Source organism: Marmota monax, unplaced genomic scaffold, assembly GCF_021218885.2.
Source record: "Marmota monax isolate L192 unplaced genomic scaffold, Marmota_monax_Labrador192_F-V1.1 WCK01_AAM20220418_F8-fsc00008, whole genome shotgun sequence".
NCBI classification, from domain to species: Eukaryota; Metazoa; Chordata; class Mammalia; order Rodentia; family Sciuridae; genus Marmota; species Marmota monax.
In genome coordinates this window covers 8202777-8227593 of record NW_026694432.1, presented here as the reverse complement: position 1 = coordinate 8227593, position 24817 = coordinate 8202777, and the positions used below count along the sequence as shown (strand labels likewise).

General features: G+C 38.3%; 1 protein-coding gene and 1 pseudogene across 2 annotated transcripts in view; both read right to left on the bottom strand.

Moving 5' to 3' along the window:
* Positions 1 to 24817, bottom strand: part of Hivep3 (HIVEP zinc finger 3) — a 490457-nt gene that overhangs the window by 363944 nt on the left and 101696 nt on the right. The window lies entirely within an intron of this gene.
* Positions 13527 to 19623, bottom strand: LOC124075399 (ATP-dependent RNA helicase DDX50-like; annotated as a pseudogene).

The following is a 24817-nucleotide window of genomic DNA, read 5'->3' as shown; positions in this document are numbered from 1 at the left end:
TGTCTAATATTTTCTCATGATTAAATGTGGGTTATGGGTTTAGGTGGAGAACAGTAGAGAAGTGATGTGTTCTTCTAGCGCATCACCATGTCACAGTGTGCCAATGAATCTTGTTACAGGGTGAGGTGGTATTGCTAAGTTTCCCACTATACGGTGACTATTTTTTGTCTTTGCAATTAATAAATATTGGGGAATCTCAAATACCTTGAGATTATACAAATGTCTTATTTCTCAAACTTTGACCACTAATGCATCAGGTGACCTGTCTGCAGCAATTATGTCTGCATTGTTCTAATGGAGATTGTCACTTTCCCTCTTTCCTCTATATTTATCAAATAGAATTCTTCTATAAGGAATAATTGTCTTTTCACCTCATTAAATAACCAGTTTCTTCAGCCTTGATTTTATCAATATAGACTCTGTATATTTACCTTATTGAGTTGTTCAATGTATCCTTATTTAATTTTTGGCTCAAATTTTTCTGACTTTGGCCACAGAGAGCTCTTTCAAGTTGGCTCCTGCATTTGACATATTCCCATTTTTGTTGTTTAGCACTTTCATGATTTCTGGTAAAACAAGATGTCCTAGGTTCATCTTGTATTTTCAATATCCAATTCTGGAGTGTATTTTTCTGGGTTTTAGCATACATGTCTTATATATTATATTGTTAAATTTACACCTAAGTACTTAATTGATGGGTATTATTGTAAAGTCTATTGTCCTCTAAATTTCAAAGTTCAAATGTCCATTTCTAGTGTATGAAAATAGGATTCACTTGTATCCTGCAACCCTTTTAAACTTTGTATTTTTCTACATAGACAATCACGTTACATGTGAATAGATGTTGGTATTATTTCTTCCTTTCTAGTTTTATGCCTTTAAATACTTTACTTTCAGTATGATGTTGAATAGGAATCTTGAGAGAGAACATCTGCAGTATTCCTGATACAAAGGATAAAGTGTTTAGTTTTTTTACTATTAAGTATACATTATTTATCTGTGGGTGTTTGCAGATATAAGATCAAGGGAGTTCCTTTATGAGATCAAGGGAGTTCCTTTCTATTCCCAATTTGATGAAAATTTTGATCATGAATGTGTGTTGAATTTTTCAAGTGCTTTTCTAAATATGTTAAAATAATCATATGGTTTTTCTTTCTTCATTCTGTAAATATGTGAAATGTCGATTGGTTTTCTAGTGTTGAACCATCCTTTCATTCCAAGGATGAATCCCACTTAATTGTGATGTATTACAATCTCTCTCTCTCTCTCTCTCTCTCTCTCTCTCTCTCTCTCTCTCTCTCTCTCACACACACACACACACACACACACCTACTAAATTTTATTTACTGTATTTTACTGAGGATATATGCATGTATGATCCTGAGTGACATTGTATTGTGATTTTCTTTACTTATAATCTTTTTACCTGATTTTAGTATTGGGAAATGCTGGTTGGGAAATAAGTTGGGAAGAATTCCTTCTCTTTTATTTCTTGAAGATTGTATACAATTAGTATTCCTTAAATGTCTGGTAGAATTTATCACTAAAACAATTTAGTCCATGAATTTTGTTTTGGGGGAAGTTTTTTGTTGTTGTTGTTAACTATAAATTCAATCCCCAGGACATAAAAGACTACTCAGGATATCTGTTTCTTCTTGATTGAGTTTTAGTATTTGTATTCTTCAAGGAATTGGTTCATTTCTCCTGAGTTTTCAAATTTATAGGCATTTAGTTGTTTGTAATGGTAATTTGTGTCTTCTCTCTTTTTCTTGGTTAGTCTGGCTAGAGGTTAATTTTGTTGATTTTTTCAAAGAATCAACTTTTGGTTTGGTTGATATTTCTGAACTACTTTTCTGTTTCCAACTCATTGAATTTTTGCTCTTATCTTTATTATGTACTTTCTTCTTCTCCTTTAGTTTTTTTTAAATTTAAAAAATTTTTAAAATTTATTCTAATTATACATGATAGCAGAATGCATTTCAATTCATTGTACACAAATGGAGCATAACTTTCCATTTCTCTGGTTGTACACAATGAAGTGGCACCACATGTGCAGTCATACATGTACCTGGGGTTATGATGTTCATCTCATTCCACCATCTTTCCTACCCCCATGCTCTCTCCTTTTCCCTCCCTCCCCTTTGCCCAATTGAAGTTCCTCCAACCTCCCCATAACCCCCCTCCCCCATTATGGGTTAGCATCCACTTATCAGAGAGAACATTCAGCCTTTGGTTTGGGGGGATTGGCTTATTTTGCTTAGCGTGATATTCTCCAACTCCATCCATTTACCTGCAAATGCCATAATTTTATTCTCTTTTAATGCTGAGTAATATTCCATTGTGTATATGTACCACAGTTTCTTTCCATTCATCTGTTGAAGGGCATCTAGGTTGGTTCCACAGTTTAGCTATTGTGAATTGAGCCGCTATGAACATTGATGTAGCTGTGTCACCATAGTATGCTGATTTTAAGTCTTTTGGGTATAGACTGAGGAGTGAAATAGCTAGGTCAAATGGTGGTTCCATTTCAAGTTTTCTAAGGAATCTCCATAGTGCTTTCATAGTGGTTTATCTAGATTTTTTAAGGGTGGATGCCTATATTACTGACTGAAGGCCTTTCTTTCTAAGTTAAGCATTTGACATGCTAAATTTCTTTTTATTTTTTAAAATTTTAGTTATAGACGGACACAATACCTTTATTTTATTTATTTTTATGTGGTTCTGAGGATTGAACCCAGTACCTCACATAGGCTATGCAAGTGCTTTACCACTAAGCTATAACCCCAACCCCTCAACATGATAAATTCCTACCTGTGCACTCAACTTTATCTCATAAATTTTGATATGTGGTGTTTCCATTTCATTCATTCAAAATGTTTTAAAATTTCTTTAAGATCTCCTCTAATCTATGATTTATTTTGACATACATTGTTTAATTTCTATATATTGGGGGATTTTCCATATACCTTTCTGTTACTGATTCCTGATTTAATTCCATTAGGTTCATGAATATATTATCCATAATGTCTATTCTTTTGAGGTTGTTAAGGTTTGTTTTATGGCCCAGAATACAGTATTTTTTGGTGAATGTTCCATATGAACCTCAGAAGGATGCATTATTGGGTTAAGTGTTCTATAAATGTCAACTAGATCAACTTAGTTGATAATGTTCAAATCACCTATGTTCTTAGTTATTTTCTTCCTATTTTTTCTATCATTTACTGAGAAAGGAGAATTGAAGTTTTCATCTATAATTGTGGAGCAATATATTTAATATTTCATTTCTAAAAACTTTTGTAGCATAGTTTTGAAGCTCTTTTGTTAGGACCTCCTTGGAAAATTTCATCCTTTATACTTATTTAGTGTCCTGTATCCCTAATAAGAATTCTTGTTCTAAGACTATATTATCTGATGTTACTATTAAAGTTTCAGCTTTATTTTGATTAGTGTTTGCATAATGCATTGTTCTCTATCCTGTTACTTTTAACCTATCTGTCTTTATTTTAAAGTGGGTTTCTTATAAACAGTGGGTCTTGCTTTTTTGTCCAACCTGAAAGTCTCTATATTATAATTTGTATTTAATGTGATTGTTAATATGATTGATATCTTGCTGTTTCTCTATATAGCCCTCCTTCCTTTCTTCCTTCCTTCTTTTCCTTTCTCTTCCTTCCTCCTTCTCTCCTTCTGCTTAAGTTCCCTTCCTCCTTCCCTCCCTCTGAGTCTTAAAGCTACAGACTTCTTAGTGATCCCACTTCTACCCTGGATTCTTTCTGAATCCAGAATGTATACCTTCCCTTTCCCCAGGGGTCAAGATTGTTCTTCTTGCTCCTTTACCTCAGATGTATTAACAGTAGCCTGAGAGTGTTTATCTTCACCTACATGCATGCCATATAAATTAAGGCTTTTGATCATAAGGGGAAAAGAGTAGAAGGATCCTGGTAGAATGTCTCTGGTCCTTTCCTCTAGCAGTTCAGCATAAGAGAGATTATCTGTAATCATTCCCAACAATTTCTGGGGTCCCTGGAAGAAATGCCTGCAAAAGGGTGTGGACCACCCCTTATTTGTAGCTACTGGAAACTTCACCTTCTTTTGACAGTGTGCTCTCAGCAAAATGCCACCTACTCAACTACCTTAACCTGAATTCTTATAGTTATTTGACTGCTTCTTATCCAGGAATGTCAGTTTCCATGCCTAATTTTTCTCTACAGATACTTGTCACCTACATTCTGGGCCTGCTGGTTGCCCAGCAAGCTTAGTACTTCAGTGGGCTTGGGAAAAGTTGTGAATTTACTATTTGTCAAGATTTTTTCATCATAAGTTTGGGAACAATGCCCTTTCCAATTCTCTACATCTTTGGGTGGAAACCTAAAATCCACTTCTTTTAGATTCTTATGCATCTTTTAATAGCAAACAGAAGAAGGTATGACAGTTGATCAGGTTAATTACTGTCCTCCTGGAAACTTCCTTAAAGGGCTTTAAGAATGACACGTTACAGAAACATCTTTATCTGTTGTTTTGAGAAATGTAAGATGGGGGAATTCCATAGGAGTTAAGTTAAACATAAATAATGTGATTTTTCAAAAAGTGGAAGGTAGAACTTATACAAACTGACTCAGCTTTGATCCAGAACAACTGTCTTACCATCTATCACTTTGCACTTGTCTGACAAAAAATATGATTCTACATAGAAAACACCATGGTTGATGAAGAATAAAATAACTCTAGAAGATTTCTGCCACATTTAAGCCAACTTCAGAATTTTGCGTACATTCACTACTTAGTGAGAAATGTGATAGGTAACTAATTACTCAAAATAAGGCCAGTGACAAAAATACAACACTTTGTTTTACTACATATTATACTTTCCCCAAAGGTAATGGCCACTAGCCATTAATTACTTCATACATTATTAATAATAATAGTATTATATTAATACTACTAATAATAATATTATAATATTAATAATATATAATAAAATATGATTATATTTAACATGGTCTATAATTATAATAAAATGATAATATATATTATTAGCAACAATGATAAAATAATCACCATTTAGTGATCACTTATTACAAGCCAGAGACTGTATGTAGCTAATTACAAACATTTCCTCATTTCATCCTCTTCACAATCTGACGAGAGAACTCAAATTTAGAGGGATTAATGCACAAAAATAAATATTGGCTTAGAATTCAATCCCAAGTCATAGTCCAAAGTCCTTACATATAGCTTCTCAGCCAGACTGCTCTAGAATGGCCCATTGATTATTTTCGTTTGTCATTTACAATGCTGGAAAAGTTTCAATCTTGCTATGTATGTAAAATATTCTCTTCTTCCCTATAATACTGTATTATTATGCTATCATCATAATTTATTTAGTCTTTCTGAAATTTTATAAACACATATGTATCTTTATTTTTAAGGTCTATAAATATTTAGGTATCTACCATATCTTTCTTACTTTTCTTTTTGTACTTGGGATTAAACCCAGAGGTGCTTAGCCATTGCTGAGCCATATCCCCAGCACTGCCCACCCCCTTTAATATTTATTTAGAGAACCAGGTCTTGCTGAGTTGCTTAAGGCCTCCCTAAGTTGCTAAGATTTACCTTGAACTCACAATCTTCCTGCCTCAGCCTTGAGCCACTGGGATTACAGGTGTGTACCACCATGCCCAGTAGTATCTACCATTCCTAATGTAAAGGTATAATATGACACAGTAAAGTTATTCAGGTATCTGGAATATAGTGACAGTATAGAAATGAGTTTAAAAGACGATAATGTGAGACAAGCGTGTTGGCGCATGCCTGTAATCCCAGCAGCTTGGGAGGCTAAGGTGAGAGGATGGTGAGTTCAAAGCCAGCCTCAGCAACAGCAAGGCACTGAGCAACTCAGTGAGACCCTGTCTCTAAATAAAATACAAATTAGGGCTGGGGATGTGGTTCAGTGGTCGAGCACTCCTGAGTTCAATTCCTAGTTACCCACCTCCAAAAAAAAAGACAATAATGTGAACAGATATTATTACATCTTCAGCTAGGAAAAGCAAGCTAGACTCGAGCATATTTTACCTAACCTAAACAAATCTTTTAAAGCATGATAAAATATTAGGTAGTAAAGGTAATTACAAGTAATGGCAATCACCAGCAAAGAAAAGAGGAGGAGTGCTACAACAGTAGACAGAAGTGGTTGACCTGGGAAAATTCAGTTTAAAGATAAATGTAAATTCCCTCTGTAACCACAAGATGGAGGACCACCCTAGGTGACCCTGCCAGAGTCTCTGAATTATGGCATGTACACACACACACACACACATAAAATAAAATAAAATAAATTTTAAAAAACAGTGCTTCTCAATCCTTTACAAATCAAGATACACCTAGAAAATGAATCTGTTCAGATAACACAGGAGGAAGAGCTGATCCAGACTTCCATCACTCCAATCCCCTCACCTGGCCTCTATAGAGGTAGAGTGGAAGGATCATGTTTCCACACACCTGTAATCCATTCACAACATAGCCGTGAGCTTCTGTCCACCAAGTAGAAAGCTCTGCAACTGCTGTGTTAACAAGTACTTCAATTATGTTTGTATCCTCCTCTTAAGAAGTTGAGAAAATATACAACTGGGTAAAGTTTTCATTTAAAGTGGCTAAATGTTAAAGCATTTTGATATTTAAAGAGCCAAGCTCAAGTTAGAAAAATTGACTCTTGGAATGCCTCACTCCCTCAAGGTGCAGAAATATAAGGTGTGATTACTCTTTTGATAGGCTTTGAGGCACTCTATCAAATCATTCTCTCATCTTCGTCATATTCAATCTCAATTAACTTTATCAGTACCCATCATAATCATCATGTGCTCCAAGACTGGGATGCTCTCCAGGGGAAATGGATTCTGCTGATAATTACACTGTAACAATGGGTATAAGCCAGGACTACTCTAAGCAAACCAACATGTTTGATCACCCTAGTATTACATCATTTCCCCATTTGGAAGAACAACAACAACAACAACAACAAAAGTTTATCTTCCTCATTATAAGCAAAAATAAAAATATAATAGTTACATGCTAGTAGAAAGAAACTGAAATACATAAAATGAAATAAAAGTGTTCCCTTTATAGCACCTAGAATTATACTTCTAATTTTTTAGGTAATATCCACTAAAAGTCCGCCTTGGGTCTTCTTCCAGATGGGGAGGACAGAATCTCCCAACACTACTACTCAAGGTCAGATAATTGGAAATAAAAGTCTATCCCATACACGGAGTTCAGGTGAGGCCCACCCACCCTGCACTCCTGAGGTATAACATGTGACATCAGTCTAAGCCACTGGGTGAGCCTCTTTCATCCTGGTCACAGGTTTGTTCCAGGTAGTCACATGACTCTTTCAGTGCCAATGACATGCAAAGAAGCTTTTGCTCAGACTTCTAAGTAGACAATCCAACTCATGTTCACATGTATTAAAATGGAAAAGAACCCAAGGCCTTGACTTGCACAATCCAAAATGATAGCCTCTAGCTACTGAGCACTTGAAATGTTATTAGTACAAACTGAGATGTGTTGATAGGCATCAAATACACCCTGGATTTCAAAGACTGTGAAAAAGGGATGTGAAATATCTCACTAATATTTTTTATATTGATTACCTGTTGAAGACATGCATATAGCTCACATTGTATCTCTAATGGACAGCGCTGATCTAAAACATGAAACACTTCCCTGGTCATATCCAAGCCAGTCTTTCTGGGCTCCACAAAATATCTAGAATTTCTTCTATTTTACTGTCCATACTCTCATTCTCACATGGGATATTTACCACTACCTGCTTGCATTACTTGAAAGACTTTACACCTTGGAAGGAGGAGGAAGGTTTTTTTTTTTACTGAAACCCTTAGCATTGATATATTATAGTCTCTTAATTATTCCTCTGGAGGTGAGCCCCTCTTTAAATAAGAATGTCTCATTTTAAGGTGATATGTAATTTTAATGCATTAATTTTGTCATGGAAAATATAACTGGTTCAAAAGAATTTATGTCACGCAGGCTATTATACGAAGTAAAATAGAAAAATGAAATTCTTGAACCAAGCACTCAATTTAAGGTCTAGAATGTTATCTTTGAAGTCCTCTGTGTGGCCCTCCCTGCGTTCATTTCATTTTTAAAGAATGCAAAATTCTTTATTAGTGATCTCCAGGAACCTGGGCTCAGAAAGGCCAGACCTTAGAAATTCACAGCATGGTGCTGTCCATCATGCAGGTGCTGACAAGCCTTGAGTGAGATGGGAGAGCCTCCCTCTCCGAGGAGGAAAGAAACATTGTACACTTTTCTCTCATCTCTTGTAGCCCTCCTTACTTTTCTCTTTTCTCCTTCCCCTTCCCTTCCTCCTCCTCTCCTCTTCTCCCTCCTCCTCTTCCTCCCCTCCCTTACCCTCCCTTCTCCTTCTTTTCCCCCACCCCTGAAAGACCAGGAAAATTTACTTATAGAGGAAGCGGGCACCAAACTCTAGGATCCTATCTCTTTCTTTCTCTAACAGAAGGATTCCATTAGCATTTATCAAGTATTTTTTTCTTAATGGGGGTGGCATGGGGTAATTAAAGATGGTTGAATGTGATGATCATTATTATCCAAAGTACATGTATGAAGACATGAATTGGTGTGAATATACTATGTATACAACCAGAGATATGAAAAATTGTGCTGTATATATGTAATAAGAATTGTAATGCATTCCACTGTCATAAATAAATAAATAGGTAGACAGATAAATAAATAAAAGAATCAAACACACACTGGAAAGACAAACAACAGAATCACAGAGCTGGAAGTATAGATTCATTGCAGACCAGAATTTTTATAACTGGGAAAGACCTTAGAGACAATTAAATCCAATCTTCATGTTTTAGAGCTGAAGAAAGCATAGGATTTGCCTGAGATCATTTAGCTAAACACTTTTCTTCAGCTTCATTATTTACCCCCCCCCCATTATTCAATTTCCATTATTGATACATTTTCATTATTAATAATTCAATCACATTATTGATTACTTTAGTCTGAGGCACTTGACCTTACCTAGTGAAGGAAATGGAGACTTAAAAAACCCTCAGGGGAAAAGGAAGCTCAAGAATCTGACCCATTGCAATTTTCTCTTATCTGCCCCAATCCCCCTGCTCACAAGAAAGTAAGCCTGCCAAAAATAACTGACCAACTCCTCCCATGACCTGGCCCTGCTAAACCCTATAAAACCCAGACCCTTGTTGCAGCCCATCACCATTTTCCCTCTTAGGGAAAATGCTTAATGAAGCATGACTGATCCATTGAGATCTGTCTCCTTTTCTTTTTCTTTTTGTATTCACTTTCATTTGGTGCCAAAACCCAGGACAACAGGGTTTAGGGCTCTCTACCCCTTCCTATCCTAACAAACTTCTACCATCTTTTCTCTTCTCATCTCCTACCATTTGTTTCTTTCCTCCTGATAGAAGGGAGGCCCTTCACATGTTCCAAGTCCACTATAGCTCAATGGTGGCTGGTATGCAACTCAAAATTGACCCCAATCCTGGGCTAGATTTTTGCTACCTTACTGCCTTATGGATGGAACAAGGACCTAAACTGGGTCCTTTGTTGGTGTTGGAGGCATCCTCCTCCTAACCATATCCTTTCCAATTCCTTTATTATCTTATGTATTCAGATCTCCAGATCAGAAGTCACTTTCTGCCATTTTGTTCTTACATGCAACACCAGCCTTCTCATTTATCAAAGAGGTAAGATCCCTTCCAGTCTCTCACAGAGACACTCTGCCTGAAACCTTTGCATTTTGGCTCATACTGACCCCAGGGATCCTCCACCATTGGGACTGGAGAAGGGGATGCCCTCTCATTCTCTGGTGGAACTCTGTCCAGTGACAGGAGACATCAAGGAACATTTTGATCTCCACCGCCACCAGGTCAAACCTCTCCAACATGGGGGCTAACCAATCCATCCCATAGGACTCCCTGTTAGGTTGTCCCATTAAAAATCTCAAAATCCTCCACCTCCAATCTGTCCTCAAAAGCAAATGCCATATTAGGCTGAGTACCCAGATCTGGCTTCAATATAAAATAGACAACCTAAGTTAATTGCCCTAATTTAGGACCTTTGACTCCCAAATCCTCCAGAACTTAGATAATTTCCTCCAACAAAATGGCAAATGGTCTGAAGTTCCCTACCTCCAAGATTTCTTTCACCTCTGCTCAAATCCCTCTTTATGACAACATTGCTCTGCTCTACAATTGATTCTCACTGACTCTCCACTCTACAAGTCTGCTAAATCAAACTCTGACCCCCAACCTTCTTCTTCCTTTACTGTCCCCAAAATAGCAGATGCCTTATTAGCCTAAAGGACCTTCTGCCCTCTCATCTTCACCTCCTCCCAAAATATCAAATCCCCAATCGCCATCCCCCGTATCTTTACCTCCAATCACTTGATCCAAAACCCTTCTCTAAATAAAATACCTTTTCCCTTTGGGCGGTGGCCAGGGCTGAAAGGAAATATGAAATCCATATTCCTTTTGCCATGACAGATATGTCCCAAATTAAGGACAGATTAGGTTTATTCTCTGAAAATCCCACCAAATTTAAAAAGGAATTCCTACGTCTGAGTCAGGCTTACCATCTCAACTGAGCAGACAATTATTATACCCTCATTTCCACCCTGCCCCTGATGAATGTGCCTGAATTTAGCAAGCAGCAAAAGAACATGCCAACCTCCTCCATATCCAAAACCCTCACGCCAGTCCTGTGGTGGATACTACTCTCTCCACGGTTGGATCTAACTGGACATACCAATCTCAAGACCTGGGAACTATCTGACTCCAACATATGATTACCTGCCTCCTGGAAGTCATGACAAAAAAACTCTCATACTCAGGTTAACTATGATAAAATTAGGGAAATCACTCAAGGCCTGGATGAAAACCCCACACTGTTTTGGGCCCAACTTACTGAGGCCACTACTAATTATACGACCCTGGATCTCCATACCCCTGCCAGTACTCTCTTTCTCCATGTTCAACTCGTTGATTGTTCTGCCCCCAATATCTGAAAAAACTTAGACAGCTAGAAAAAGAAACCCCTCAGCAGCAACTTCTGGATGCTGCTTTCAACGTACTTAATAATCAGGAGGATGAAGCCAAAAAAGAAAAAGAGAAACTTCTCAAAGCTAAATATCAACTATTGGCCTCGGCCATTTATAACCCCAGATCAGCCCCTGCTGCCCATGGCCTCACCAAACCCTCTAGTACTCCTCCCAGGGCCTGTTTCTAGTGTGGACAGACGGGACACTGGGCAAAAGCCTGCCCAAATCCGAGGTCCCCCCACCAAGCCCTGTCCCAACTGTGAACAAAGGGATCACTAGAAAATGGACTGCCCCCAGGGGAGGACACCCTGCCCTCGGTACAGACTTTTCCCCAAGTCCCATACACTGAATTACTGGAATGAGGAGGCCTGGACTCCACTGCCCCATCACCTCATGTGATACTCCAAGGAGCCCCAGGTTATAGGGATGGTGAACAGACAGGCAGTTTCTTTGGGGGTCAACACTGAGGCAAGTCTTTCCCTTCTGATACAATGGCATGGACCTACTTGTAAACTGAATACTCCTATTATGGGAGTATCTGGGACCCCTGTGCATCCCCTAAAGTCACCTCCCTCTTTTGTAGTACATTTGGATCTCTCTCACTATCCCACTCTTTCATTGTCATGCCAAACTGCCCATCCCCCCTTCATAAACTGAAGGCTTCCATCTCCATTCTCCCTTTACAATCCACTACCATCTTTCTAGTACATTCCAACCTGGACCTAGTCCCTGTGCTCCTTAAGCCTCCTGATCATTCCTTACTAGCTGGGATCAACCCCACAGTCTGGAATACCCCCTCTTCAAAGGACATCCCACTTCATTCCATCTCTCCTCTCCTGGATTACTGACTTATAGCTCCAAGGAACCCTCTCTCCTTTCTGCCCGCTCCAAATTATTTTCTTTTCCTTCTGCTTATTCTTATGCTCTACTTGGACTAGCCTCATCCACAACTCCTTCCCCTTCTCCCAGCTCTGTGGCCACAACTATGAAATCTCTTATTCCTCCTCAACTCCCCAATTGCCCTCCTCTTTGAGGCTAACCCAGTACGGTCAACCTGTTGGGTGTATACTCAGACTTCTTCCACTAAATGGCTCTTCATCCCTGTGCCCCTCAACATTTGAGCTACAAGTTCTATGCGGCTCTATCACCATCTATACAAGGGTTCTACGTTCTCTCCAAAAGAATGCCAATCTAATGTCCCTAAAACAGCCAACAGCTTTCCAGACGCTAACCCAACAACTTAACTCATACTCCACCACTCTCCAGACCCTGCCCCCTACTTTCAGCCATATTATTCAAGGTCTTCCTCAATCCCAAGCCCCTCTTCATTTGTTGCCTTCTTTTCAGGGAGGAAACCCCCGGGGTGCTTACCCAAACTGCTCCCTCACCCTAACTATTCTCACTCGCTCTACCCATATAAACGCCTACCACTACAGGAGGATATGACAATGAATCAAATCTACTCACCCACTTTAATACACCCCTTTTCAGGCTATATCAGGGCTGACCACATCCACAACATCAGCCTTTTGTCAAGGTTGAATCCCCAGAAACCAGGGGGCCCCACTTACGGCTTATGCTACCCTGAACCTCTTCAAAACAATGATTGCAGAGGGCTTCCCACCTCTTACCCTTACTTTCTCTTCCTCCACCATAACATGGGAAGACTCACCTCTGAACATCTGATTCCCTCTACTGCTAACACCAAACTATACCACTTATAGCAGCACATCTAAGCACCACCTGACAGTTTATCACAGTGAGCTGAATACAGATCAGTTAGAACTGCTTCTCTGCTCTAATTCCTAGGGAGGCCTGGAATATAAGCAGGGAGTATTCTTCCTATGTGGGGGTCAGGTCTACCTATACCTTCCCTCCAATCGGATGGGAACCTGTACTGCCTTAGCAGTTCCTCCTTTACCCTACACCCAGGACACCTCTATTATTCCTATCCCTGTCACCCATTTTCTCCATCGCGGGTGGCGGAACCCTGGCCTGATTCCCATCCTTGTGGGTCTCAGAGTCCTCACAGGGGCAGCCACAGGAACAGCTGGTCTTGGGGTATCCCTAGACAAGTATGAGCAATTGTCCAGGGCCCTTAGGGAATCACTTGACAATATAACTTCCCAAATGAATGACATCCAAGATAGAGTGGACTCTCTGGCTACTGTCATCCTTCCAAACCTGAGCGGTCTAGATTTAGTTCTCATGGAAAAAGGAGGATTATGCTTATATCTGGAAGAAGATTTCTGTTTTTATATTAATAAGTCAGAAATAGTAATATAAGTTACTATTTCTGACTTATTAACATAAAAGATAAGGAAGCTAAAGAAACAAGGCACTAACCTAGCAACCACCTCCTCCTCCCCTGGATGGTGGGGAGGACTCCCGACCTGGATTGGTCCCATTATGACCCCCATTCTCCTGATTATCTTATTTCTCTCCCTTTTTCCATGTTTTGTTAATCTATTCCAGAGGTTTCTAAAAAAACATGTCTTCACCATCACCAGGCCACCACCCAAGAACATGTGAGAGCTATGTTCATCCTTCAGACTCTAGAAGGTGTCCCAGTGACACCCTTCCCAGCAGGAAGTAGCCAGATATGATGATGTCACCCCAACTCATGAAGCCCCTTTTAGAGTGTGGAATGAAGGAAATGGAGACTTAACAATACCCTCAGGGAAAAAGGAAGCTCAGGAATCTGACCTGTTGCAATCTCCCTTATCTGCCAAAATGCCCCTGCTCCCTGAAAGTAAGCCCGCCAAAAGTAACTGATCAACACCTCCCATGACCTCCCCAGCTAAACCCTACAAAACAGACTCTCATTGTAGCCTGTCACATTTTTGCTCTTGAAAATGTGCCCCTCCATTGCTTAATAAAGCATTGCTGATCTGTGGAGGTCTGTCTTCCTTTCTTTTTCCTTTTGAATTCTCTTCATTTGCTCTCACCTACAGTATCAATACTTTCATTTAGCAACATTAATAAAAATTATTTTTGACACACACACAAAACATATATTTGTATTAAGATATGCTCATCTTAATATGAAAATATTTTGTTTATAACATTTATATTATTAATCAAAAGTCACTAGTCTATCACTTTATGGATACCTTGATATTCATTGCTTCTTAAACTATTTCCATGTCTAATAAAATGCATAAATTGAGTTGAATCATTTAAAATAGAGATACTTCAACATCCTTTCAAACAATGAGAGTGATACTCATTAAGATCTTTGCCATATTAGGAACCTATAGATATTGCTACTATTCAATCAGTTAACCAAACCTCAAAGGCTCATTAAGTGCCCAACACTATTTTAGACATTCTCACTTTTGCATCTTCTTCAAGGTAAATATATTTTAAATTTTAGATTTTCAAGACTCCTTGTATATATGCACACAGGTATGTATTTGCTTTTTATTCTTTCAATAAATTCCATTTCTATTACTCTCAAGGCACTGACAGACACTGCAGGGGGAAATGTGGAACCAACTCTTAGGAAAATGCTTCCATGAATAGCAACAGCATCTGGGCTGAGAGTGATCAGAAACACCAACGCCCACAGAGGACGGGCAGGCAGTGTAAATGCAGGAAAACGAGCTGAGTATCAGGCAAAGGGAAAAGGAGGGTTATGGGGAGCTGTGAAATGGATGTTCCCTCTATGGAAAGCATGGAGAAAGAAAGGAAAGAGGGTTACTCCAAGTGGTCACGTAGAGGAGGCAGGCGGAGGGAGAGCAGTGGGAGCAGGGTGGTCATCAGGGCAGGGTGTCCCAGGGAACCCAAGCGTGTCTACTGCAAGACGAAAAAGATGGTCAGCTGTGTGAGATTTTTCTGGAAGTATCTATTGGATTTGACGACCTGGGGTCCCTGGGAGCCTCAACAAGAGCAGGTATACCAACAAGGCAGAGGTGGAGGCCAGACTGAAGTGAACTGGAAAGTGGAGGGACAGCAGAGGGTTAGAAACAGCATAACAACAATTCTTTCAAGAAGTTTTATAGTGAAGGGAAACAAAGAAACAGGCCCGTGGTCAGAGGGAGATAAGTGGTTATGGAAAGAGTGATTTTTAAAAAGAGAGTTGATAGCAGATCAGGCTTTCCTACTGATGGGAATGATCCAGAAAAGAGGGACCCATGGAAGGGAAGATGACCAAAAGACATCTAGAGAAGGGGATTCAGAATGTAGGCATACACAGAGAGGTCTTTGACCTAAGGAGGGCCACTTCTTCCAACACTATATAGAGAAGGAGAGGAGGTGTAGATGCTGGCTTGGTGAAAATACAGTGGTGGCACTGTAAAAGAGTACTCACTGATGGCTTCTAATTTCTGCCTAGAATAGGGGAGATTTTTATTCTATGGTACTTTATATATTTTTGTAAGTTGCCACAGCACTTTTTTTTTGTATCAAGGTGGCCTATGTATAAATAAAATCATGGTCAAAATAAATAAATAAAATAGGGAAGAACCTTGAGAATAAAAAAGGGAGGGTGAGTGAGAGATTTGCAGAAGGGAGAAGGAATTGAATAATCCCCGTGGGACTATAAAAGCTGTTCCACTAGAGAAACATGGTAGGAAATACAGGGTCTTGCTATGATTTGAAATTGCAAATTTAAGGCACAACCAATAAAACTGTGTTTCAATTTTGTCCAGGGAAGTCGAACTGTTCAAAAGGGCATTGTTTATGAAATTTGAGAAAATGCAGATTCTGAGTCATAGGTCTAGGGTGCAACCTGAGTTGTTTTTTTTTTGTTTGTTTGTTTGTTTTTTTAAAAAATTTTTTTGGTTGTAGACAGACAGCCTGCCTTTATTTTATTTATTTTTATGTGGTGCTAAGGATAAAACCCAGTGCTTCCCTGTATGCTAGGCAAGTACTCTGCCACTGAGCTACAGTCCCAGCCCAGAGTTTATGCATTTCTTATTTTTTAAGGAGGTTTTCTAAATTCAAAGGTATAGCTGGAAAGTACATTTGTTTACAACTATTAAAAAACTAGGACTAACTTCTTTATGATGACCTAAGATTTGGGGGATAATGTACATGATTAGGCAGAAATAGGTGAGCTCATACTGGTAAACTGACTCCATTTGGCCCCCACTTCTCAATTGATTTCTGTCCCTACTCTCTCTTCTACCATCTTGATGACTTCCTGACCAACTCCCCTGGTCAATTCTATCTCCCTGCCTGGCCACCTGACCAGCCTGCCTGACCAGACCTGCCACTTGATCAGTCATTTCTTTGCTTAGAATTAGAAGAGTATCCCCATCATAATATTCTTCAATTTTAGTGGAGGGTACTTAGGGCATTCAGTCATCCACTCTGCCTGTAACCTTTCTGGATCTGATGTAGGAACAGCAAAGCAAATATCTTTCAGGGGGCATATTCTGGCCCTGTGGGACACAGCATTACTGCTTAGCTTTCTGTTAAGTTATTTCCAAGCTCAGCTGACATCTGGGATTTCTTCTGGGCTTTCCAGAATCATGGTCACAAAATGCTTATCAGAGCTGATAAGAGATCATGGTTCAAGGTTCAACGTACCAGAAATTTGTGTGAGGCTGTAGCCACTGCTTCTTTCTCTTCTATCAGTATATGCACTGATGATCAGGAAAAATCTACATCAGCATAAGAAATAAAATCCAGAGAACTGATGGCACTCATGCTTTTTGATTTAACTAAATTTTAGAAACACCTATGCATTTAAAAGTAAAGCTTTTTCTCAGCAAAGGAAACAATTAATAAAGTGAGAAGAGAACCTACAGATTGGGAGAAAATCTTTACCAAATTTACCTCCAATAAAGCATTAATCTCTAGGATATATAAAGAACTAAAAGAAATTAACACTAAAAATCCAAATAATCAATCAATAAATGGGCTAGGGAACTGAAAAGACACTTCACAGAAGAAGAAATACAATTAATCAACAAATATATGAAAAAGTGTTCAATATCTCTAAGCAATTAGAGAAATAGCAAATCAAAACTACTCTAAGATTTCATCTCATTCCTGTCAGAATGGCAATTATCAAGAATACAGGCAACAATAAATGTCGGCGAGGATGTAGTAAAAAAGGCATACTCATACATTGCTGGTGGGACTGCAAATTGGTCAATCACTATGGAAAGCAGTATGGAGATTCCTCAGAAAATTGGGAATGGAACCACTATTTGACCCAGCTATTCCACTCCTTGGTTTATACCCAAAGGTCTTAAAATCAGCACATATAGTGATGCAGCCACATCAATGTTTATAGCAACTCAATTCACAATAGCTAGACTATGGAACCAACCTAGGTTTCCCTCAATGGATGAATGTATAAAGAAAATGTGGTATATACACTCAATGGAATATTACTCAGCTTTAAAGAAGAGTAAAATTATGGAATTTGCCAGTAAATGGTTGGAGTTAGAGAATATCATACTAAGCAAAATAAGCCAATCCTATAAAACCACAGCCTGAATGTTTTCTCTAATATGCAGATGCTAATTCACAGTAAAGCAGGGGACACTAGGGAAGAATAGCATTACCTTAGAGGGAAATGACGGGAGGGAATGGGAGGGGATGTGGGGATAGGAAAGATAGTAGAATGAAACAGACATTATTACTGTATGTATATATGTGACTACATGACCAATATGATTCTGTAACATGTACACTCAGAAAAATGAGAAATTATATCCCAACTATGTATGATATATCAAAGTACATAAATGCATTCTACTATCATGAATGACTAATTAAAACAAATAAAAAATTTTAAAAATAGAACAATTATTAAAAAAAGATCAAGTTGCTCATGTTTTCATTAGGAAAACACATTGGCATTGTTTGCACCAAGTTAAAATTTATTTATTCTATGCAAAATTCCAATTGTTATCAGTTATTTGCTGTTGGGTACAACACTGAGATGTGTAAAGGTATATTTAAAGTAGAACTGTTCATCCCAGCAAAGCAAAAGGAAATCAAGTGCCACCCCTATTATCAACTTTTAGGAAGATGAATGGCAATTATTTCTGTATATTCACAAGGTTGAATACTAAGTGTAGGTGAAAATAAATGTGCTATGGCTCTTTAAAAAAAAAAGCAATTCCTGTTTTTTGTTCCACATATCTTAGTTGACTTCTTTCTCTTGGTTGATAAAAATATGCAAATTCTTGTCTGGTCAGCTATACTTATGCCTCCAGAGTGATGGATATAGGATTAACATCCTATGAAGGAGAACTCTGAATCACCAGATCAACCTCGAGAATGTCCAAACCATGGACAGACATTTTGGTTGCCACCCAAGCTTGAAAACCACCTTCTTGGAAGCCTTTCAGTGTAACTTCTCTTTTGACCATGCAACAGCCACATGGAAACACTGGGAATTCTGTTTCATGTGGATTCATGGTCATTTCAGTTATATTCTTCTTGGTCTCACAGAATACAATAGCGCTCCTTTCATCACCACAGTGTACCTGAAGGACATCTCCAATAATTGCTGGCCTCTGAGACCAATGACACTGGGAAGCCAAAGGTTCCATAGTACTTGCAGCCTTCTGAGTCACTTTTCCAACACAGTCAACTTGTTCGTATCTGGGCTGCATGTATTCATGTATTTTCTTCCCTGCAAGTTTGTATACCAATGCAGACAAAGTGAAGTCTGAGGATTGTCTTCAGAATCATTTTCATAGGATTCATGGATAATACCTTTAACTCATTCAGCAAAACCTAAATCTAACATTTCTAACATTCAATTCACTTCATCAAGTGCAGAACAGCTTAGTTTAGAAAGATCCAAATAATCATTCTTCAGATGACCTTTGGTACGACCAGGAGTCCCAACCAAGATGCAAATGTCACTTTGAATATAATTAATTTGGCTTAGATAAGCTGTTCCACCATAAAACAACCACACTATGTTTCCTAGTTATATCTCTGAAGCGTTTGGTTATTTGGTTTGCCAGTTTCCTTGTTGGAGTCAAAACAAGTACCTTTGGTGAGCTGCTTTTAAAAAATTGTTTCTTGGTTTCTTTTGAGCCTTTCATCTAAGGTTTGGCAAAAGGGAATGTCTTTCCTGTTCCTGTCCATGCTTGGTAATTCAATCTTTTCCCTCATATATAAGACCAAAGGTCCCAACTTGAATAGGAAAGAAAGATGTTACCCTTTACCTTACATGAGCTTTATAGTTTCTTCAGAAGTGAAGAAATTGGAGAAGGCTCCTCCTTTCTGTTCATATGTTGGGATCTCCTCTAATTTATTATCACCTGACTTATGAGTGGAACTTTTTAAGGATGACACTCACTTCAATTTTTTCCCATGTTCATGAGTCTCTTCATTGATAGATTTTTTTTCTTCTTGACTTATGAGATGTAGAAATTCATCTGAAAGTCTATCAAATCCTTCTTCAGTGTCTCCATTTAGTTTTTCTTTCATTTTTGCTTTTCTGGGGAGTTGGGAGCATGGGGTCATCACAGCACTGTTGCCTGTGGTTTCTGTTTTCCTGTCTGAGTCATGGTGGTGCCTTGACTTCCTCCTATCATGCCAGCGTTGTGGGATATGCTTTTGGTTTACCTCATTGAAGTCTTCATAACAACTCTGTAAGGGAAGTCCAGGTCCATAATGTCTTATAAGAAATTCTGCTATCCATAAAGTTTTTTTGGGGCTCCTTCCTCTAGATTTTGGGCTTTTCCAAGGGTACTTCCATAATGTTCCCAGAGGGGATTCCCAGGCATTACTGGCTCCACCACCTCCCTCCCAGCAAGGTGGCCACAACCAGCTACAGGCTGTGACCTAGCTTCTGCATTTCTAACAAGCTGACAGGTGATGTCCCTGCTCCTGGATCTCAGAACCACAGTGTGAATGACAAGGGGCCAGGGCCTTTCATTTGTCACTATCTTTTCAAGTATTTCACAAAGGGATACAACAGATAAATAAAAATTATAAACCTCAATCATAACTTAAAAGGAAGGGGACATAGACAAGGTAGATAATTTGATTGATCCAACTGTACCTGTTTTAGAAATATATTTTCTTGCACTTCTTCTCATCTACATTTCCACATTTGGCAATTTATGCAATCTCACAGTTTCAACCATATCTTTAGGTGGAGGTAGTGACCTCTTTCTTAGCTCCAAGGGTCTAATGAATACATCCCCTGAGAAACTCAAACAGTAAATTGCCACCTATGTCTGCTTCTCCTTGACCTTTTTTAATCCTTTGACTCTCCTTCTCATTGATCTCCACATTTAATTAATTGTTAAGTTCCACCAATTTTTCCCTAAAATACTAGTAGCTTCTATGAATGAAAATCAGAATGACACCAAGAAACATTTGCCCTTTATCAGAACTTTTGGCTAAAATCCAAAATTTGACAGTATATTCTGCTGGACTGCCTGAAGAAATAGATTTGCACACTTTTCTAGCAAAAATGCAAACTGCTACAACTTCTGTAGAGTTTTTTTGTTGTTGTTGTTTTGCAAAATACAGCAAAATTGCTTATGCCTTGACTCTTTGACCTAGGAATCTATCCCCAAAACACAATGCACCTCATAAAATGACATGTGCACAAGGCTATTCACTGAAGTACAATTTATAACAGCAAATAAATCAAAATAATACCCAAATGCTCATCAATAGTGGACAAGTTAAATAAACTATGATACTTTCACATACTGGCATGTTATGCAGATACAGAAAGACATAAGGAAAATCTCTGTACACTGTCATGAAGGAATTAAGTGAACATGTAAGATGCAGAAGAATGTGCACAGTATGCTACTTTTGAATTAAAAAATAACAAGATGAACAGATAAACATATTTGCTTATATTTTCAAAAAGAAGTAATGGAAAGTAAATCCAAACCTAACAAAAATTAATTACCTATGGGAGAAAGAAATGAACAATGGGGAGGGGAAAGGAAGCTAGATTGGTTTGAATATACCATATTTTACAGTATTAACTTTAAAAGAATGTAAATATTTTACTTGAATAGAAAATAAGCTAATCCATAAATAACAAAACAATGTGCAATCTTTTAGTGGCATCCTACCACTTACCCTCTGTATCCAGATTCCTCGTCCTAGATTCAATTCTCTTCTCTCTGCCCTGGCCAAACATTGCCAACTTACTCCTGGATGTCCCTCCCATCTCCTCTGCCCACATATGATTAACATAATCATTATTTCCCCCACTGGACCATGTGTCTTTGAGGATGTTTTTCCTCCTCTGATGGATTTTGGAAACCCACCTTATTCAGTCCCTAGACTTACTACAACATAAATTGGACGATTCTTCTAGCATTGAAAAATTATTGTCTGAAAATTTTATATTTATTCCAAAGAATTCAAGGAAGCCATAGTTCCTTGATAATATGTAAAATACCTCACCAGAGAGTCACTTTCTAGTTAGAAAACAAAAATAAAAATGGAAGCAATCTAATGTCCATTGGCAATGAAAGGATAAACAAAACATGGTCTATCTTAACAGGGAAAGAAATTTCAACACACACCACAGCATGATAAATCTTGAAGGCATAATGTTAAGTGAAATAAGTCAGTCATACAGGGACAAACACTGTATGATTCCATTTATATGAGGTGCCTAGAGTAGTCAAATTCATAGAAACCAAAAGTGGAATGGTGGTTGCGAGAGGCTAGGATGAAGAGTAGAAGAGAGAATGGAGAGTTTTTGTTTAATGGGTACAGAGTTTCAATGGTGTAAAAAATATATGGTTCTAGAGATGGTGGTGGGTCACACAATCTGAATATACTTAATGCCATCGCACTCTACACTTAAAAGTGGTGAAAATGGTAAATTTTATATCATGTATATTTTTACCACAATTTAAAAATTTTTAAGCAAGGGAAATGAGCCCTTTGGGAATGTTTCTAATGCTGCCTCATTTTATTAATGCACCACAATTTTAGCCAAGGCTGTCCTCTCCAGAGCCATTAAGGATCACCTGGGGAAAAGACTTGGCTTTTTGCTTAGAACATGGTACCATACTCTTGCTCCCCAAGAGTATGTCCAACAGAAACATTCTACCCTGGGACCATATGCCACCCTGGGTTTTGTATAACCAGGAGTTAGACAAAGTTGATTGATTTAAAAGGTGTTTCTAAATTTCTGATGCTTGCTCCTAATCAAAGCTTTATACTTGCATTGATCCATAATATTTGTATTTGTACTTCTGAGTAAAATGCTCTGCCCCTATGTCCTCCCCTCCATGTCTACACTGTGAGCTACTGCTGAGGCTGAGAAGCCACTTGAAATGAATGCATCTTAGACTCAGTTTTGAAACTGCATCTTTTACCACAATAATTTGAGATGTAAATGGTATGAGGAAAAGAAGGGATATATGAGGAGTTCACTGCACATGCAGATGGATTTTTTTTTGTCAACCTAAAATTGCTCTAAAAAGGTAAATGTAATCTAATTAAATTTAATTAATCATAAAAGTTTTAAATTAATTCAGTTAATAAAAAGTGAAACTCTACATCTTAAATTCTTTTAGTTCTTGGTATAGCAAATGGTCTTATTGGTGTATGTAAGTGAAATTGATGCTTTCTTAACAAAGAAACCTGTTTTTGTTTAAATACTTAATATATCTGCCCAGAAATTGAAGGCATACTATGCTAGACAGTGACCACTATAGCCATATTGGTACCTTACAGGAGGAAGGGAGGAAAAATAATTAGAATCCAGCCCCCTACTTTCTGCTCCTGGTTGCATTAGAAACCCCCACATTTCTAACACATGGTTTTGCTTTTCTCTTGCCACCCAGAAAGTATAGAGAGACATACTGAAGTCCTTGACCACAAAAACAAGTAAACACTGGAAGAAGGGGCTTTCTTGTAAGAAAGGCCAAGCACTGTGTACTGAGGTTGCCTCCACAGAGACTTGAATTTTCCATCTACTTGGTTTCTGGTAAAAGGTATGGTTTCTGGTAAAACTTCCCTCAACGACTGCCCAAACTGTGTACAAACCCTCATCAGCCTCAAAAGATAGGGCACTACCCTCAGTGACTCACATTGGGTGCTGTCTATGAGCAGGAACCCCCACAGGCAGAGCAAGAGCCTCACAGGTGGATCAAGAACAAGTCCCAGTTTTCTCCCATCTTCCAACACCTCACCAGCCTCAACTAGCAACTCAGCTGACTGAAGATAAACAAATTAGAGTAGCTCAAACAAGTAGCATTATAGAGAATCTGCCTAAAGAAGTTTATGATGCTGAAACAGATGGATCAAAGAAGAGGTGCCAGAGTGTATGATTTGTTGGACAAAACTTATCTGTGGGGACTCCATCTTATATCAGCTATACAAGCGCATCTACCACCTGGTCCGCATAGGTGAGTAGCTGATGGGGTCCCTCACAAGCATCTACTATAGGGGGCCAGTTGATAACGTATGGCCTATACCCTGAAGACTAGCGGAATGACTTCAAGTAAAACATCAATTTTGTTTATTTTGTGATATTTTGTCATTGAGTGCAAAAAGCTAGAGTTAGGAATTTTGAGCAAGATTTTTTTAAAAAAAAATTCCTGAATGTGTATTAATATTTGGATATAGAGAGTAACATTTTTAAAATCAGATGGGGCCTGTCACAGTGCCACACATTTGTAATCTCCATGATTTTAGAGGATGAGCAGGAGGATTGCAAGTTCAAGGATAGTCTGGACAACTTGGAAAGACCCTGTGTCTCAAAATAAAAAATAAATATAAAAAGAGTTGGAGATGTAACTCAGTGAAGAGTGTCCCTAGGTTCAATCCCCAGTACTGAACAAAACAAAAACGGGAAAGTAAGGTAATATCTTATGTACAACATTAATCCAATATTTATAAATGTATGTATCTAGGTTGTGTTTTTGCTCCAGTTCATTAGGGTTGTGTAAAGTTTCATGGCAGCTATGATTTAATACTTTTTTCTACCAAAAAATACTGAAAGAAGGAAGAAGTTATTGAAATGACCTTCTAAAAATTATTCAGAATGTGGATAGATGCTTATTCTTCCATCTGTGATGGAGTAGCTACTATCAGACTAACACTCTAGCTAAGCGCATCTGTGGAAGCTAAACAAAATCCCACTTACAGACACACACACACACACACACACACATACACATTCACCCAAGTTAACTGCTTGAACATGTTGGAGAACAAGCCAACAGTAAAGGATCTAAGATCCTAGGGAGTCAAAATATTCACTGAAGGGAGGCCCCTGTCCAGGACCACGCTTTCCCCTTAGTATATTCAATAATACACAAGGAAAGCGTAGAGGCCAAATACAAACCAGCAGCCTAGAATGAAAGCAGACTCATGGGAAAGACAAAAATTGGGATTCAGGGATCACTAAGAAGCGGGGACTTATTAAACACCAGACTTTTAATTTAAATTCTGGAAGAGATTTATGATGAAGAACAAACCAGAAATAGACCAATCTAAACAGGACTAAGGTGATTTTATCATACTCTATCTGGGAAAATTAAATGCTATGCTATCTGAAGGAAGATAAATCATCCACAAGCTCTACAGTAGTTCATACATAATGTCCAGATACAATGTGAACTACCAAGCATTCTAGGAAACAGAACCAAACCACAGAAAGCCAAGAGAAAAACAGAGAACAAAGACAGATCCACTGATAATCCATATATTGGAGTTATCAAGCATGGGCTTTCCATCAACCAACAAAATATTTAAACCAACACTTCATAAGAAAAAAAAGAACAGATAAAT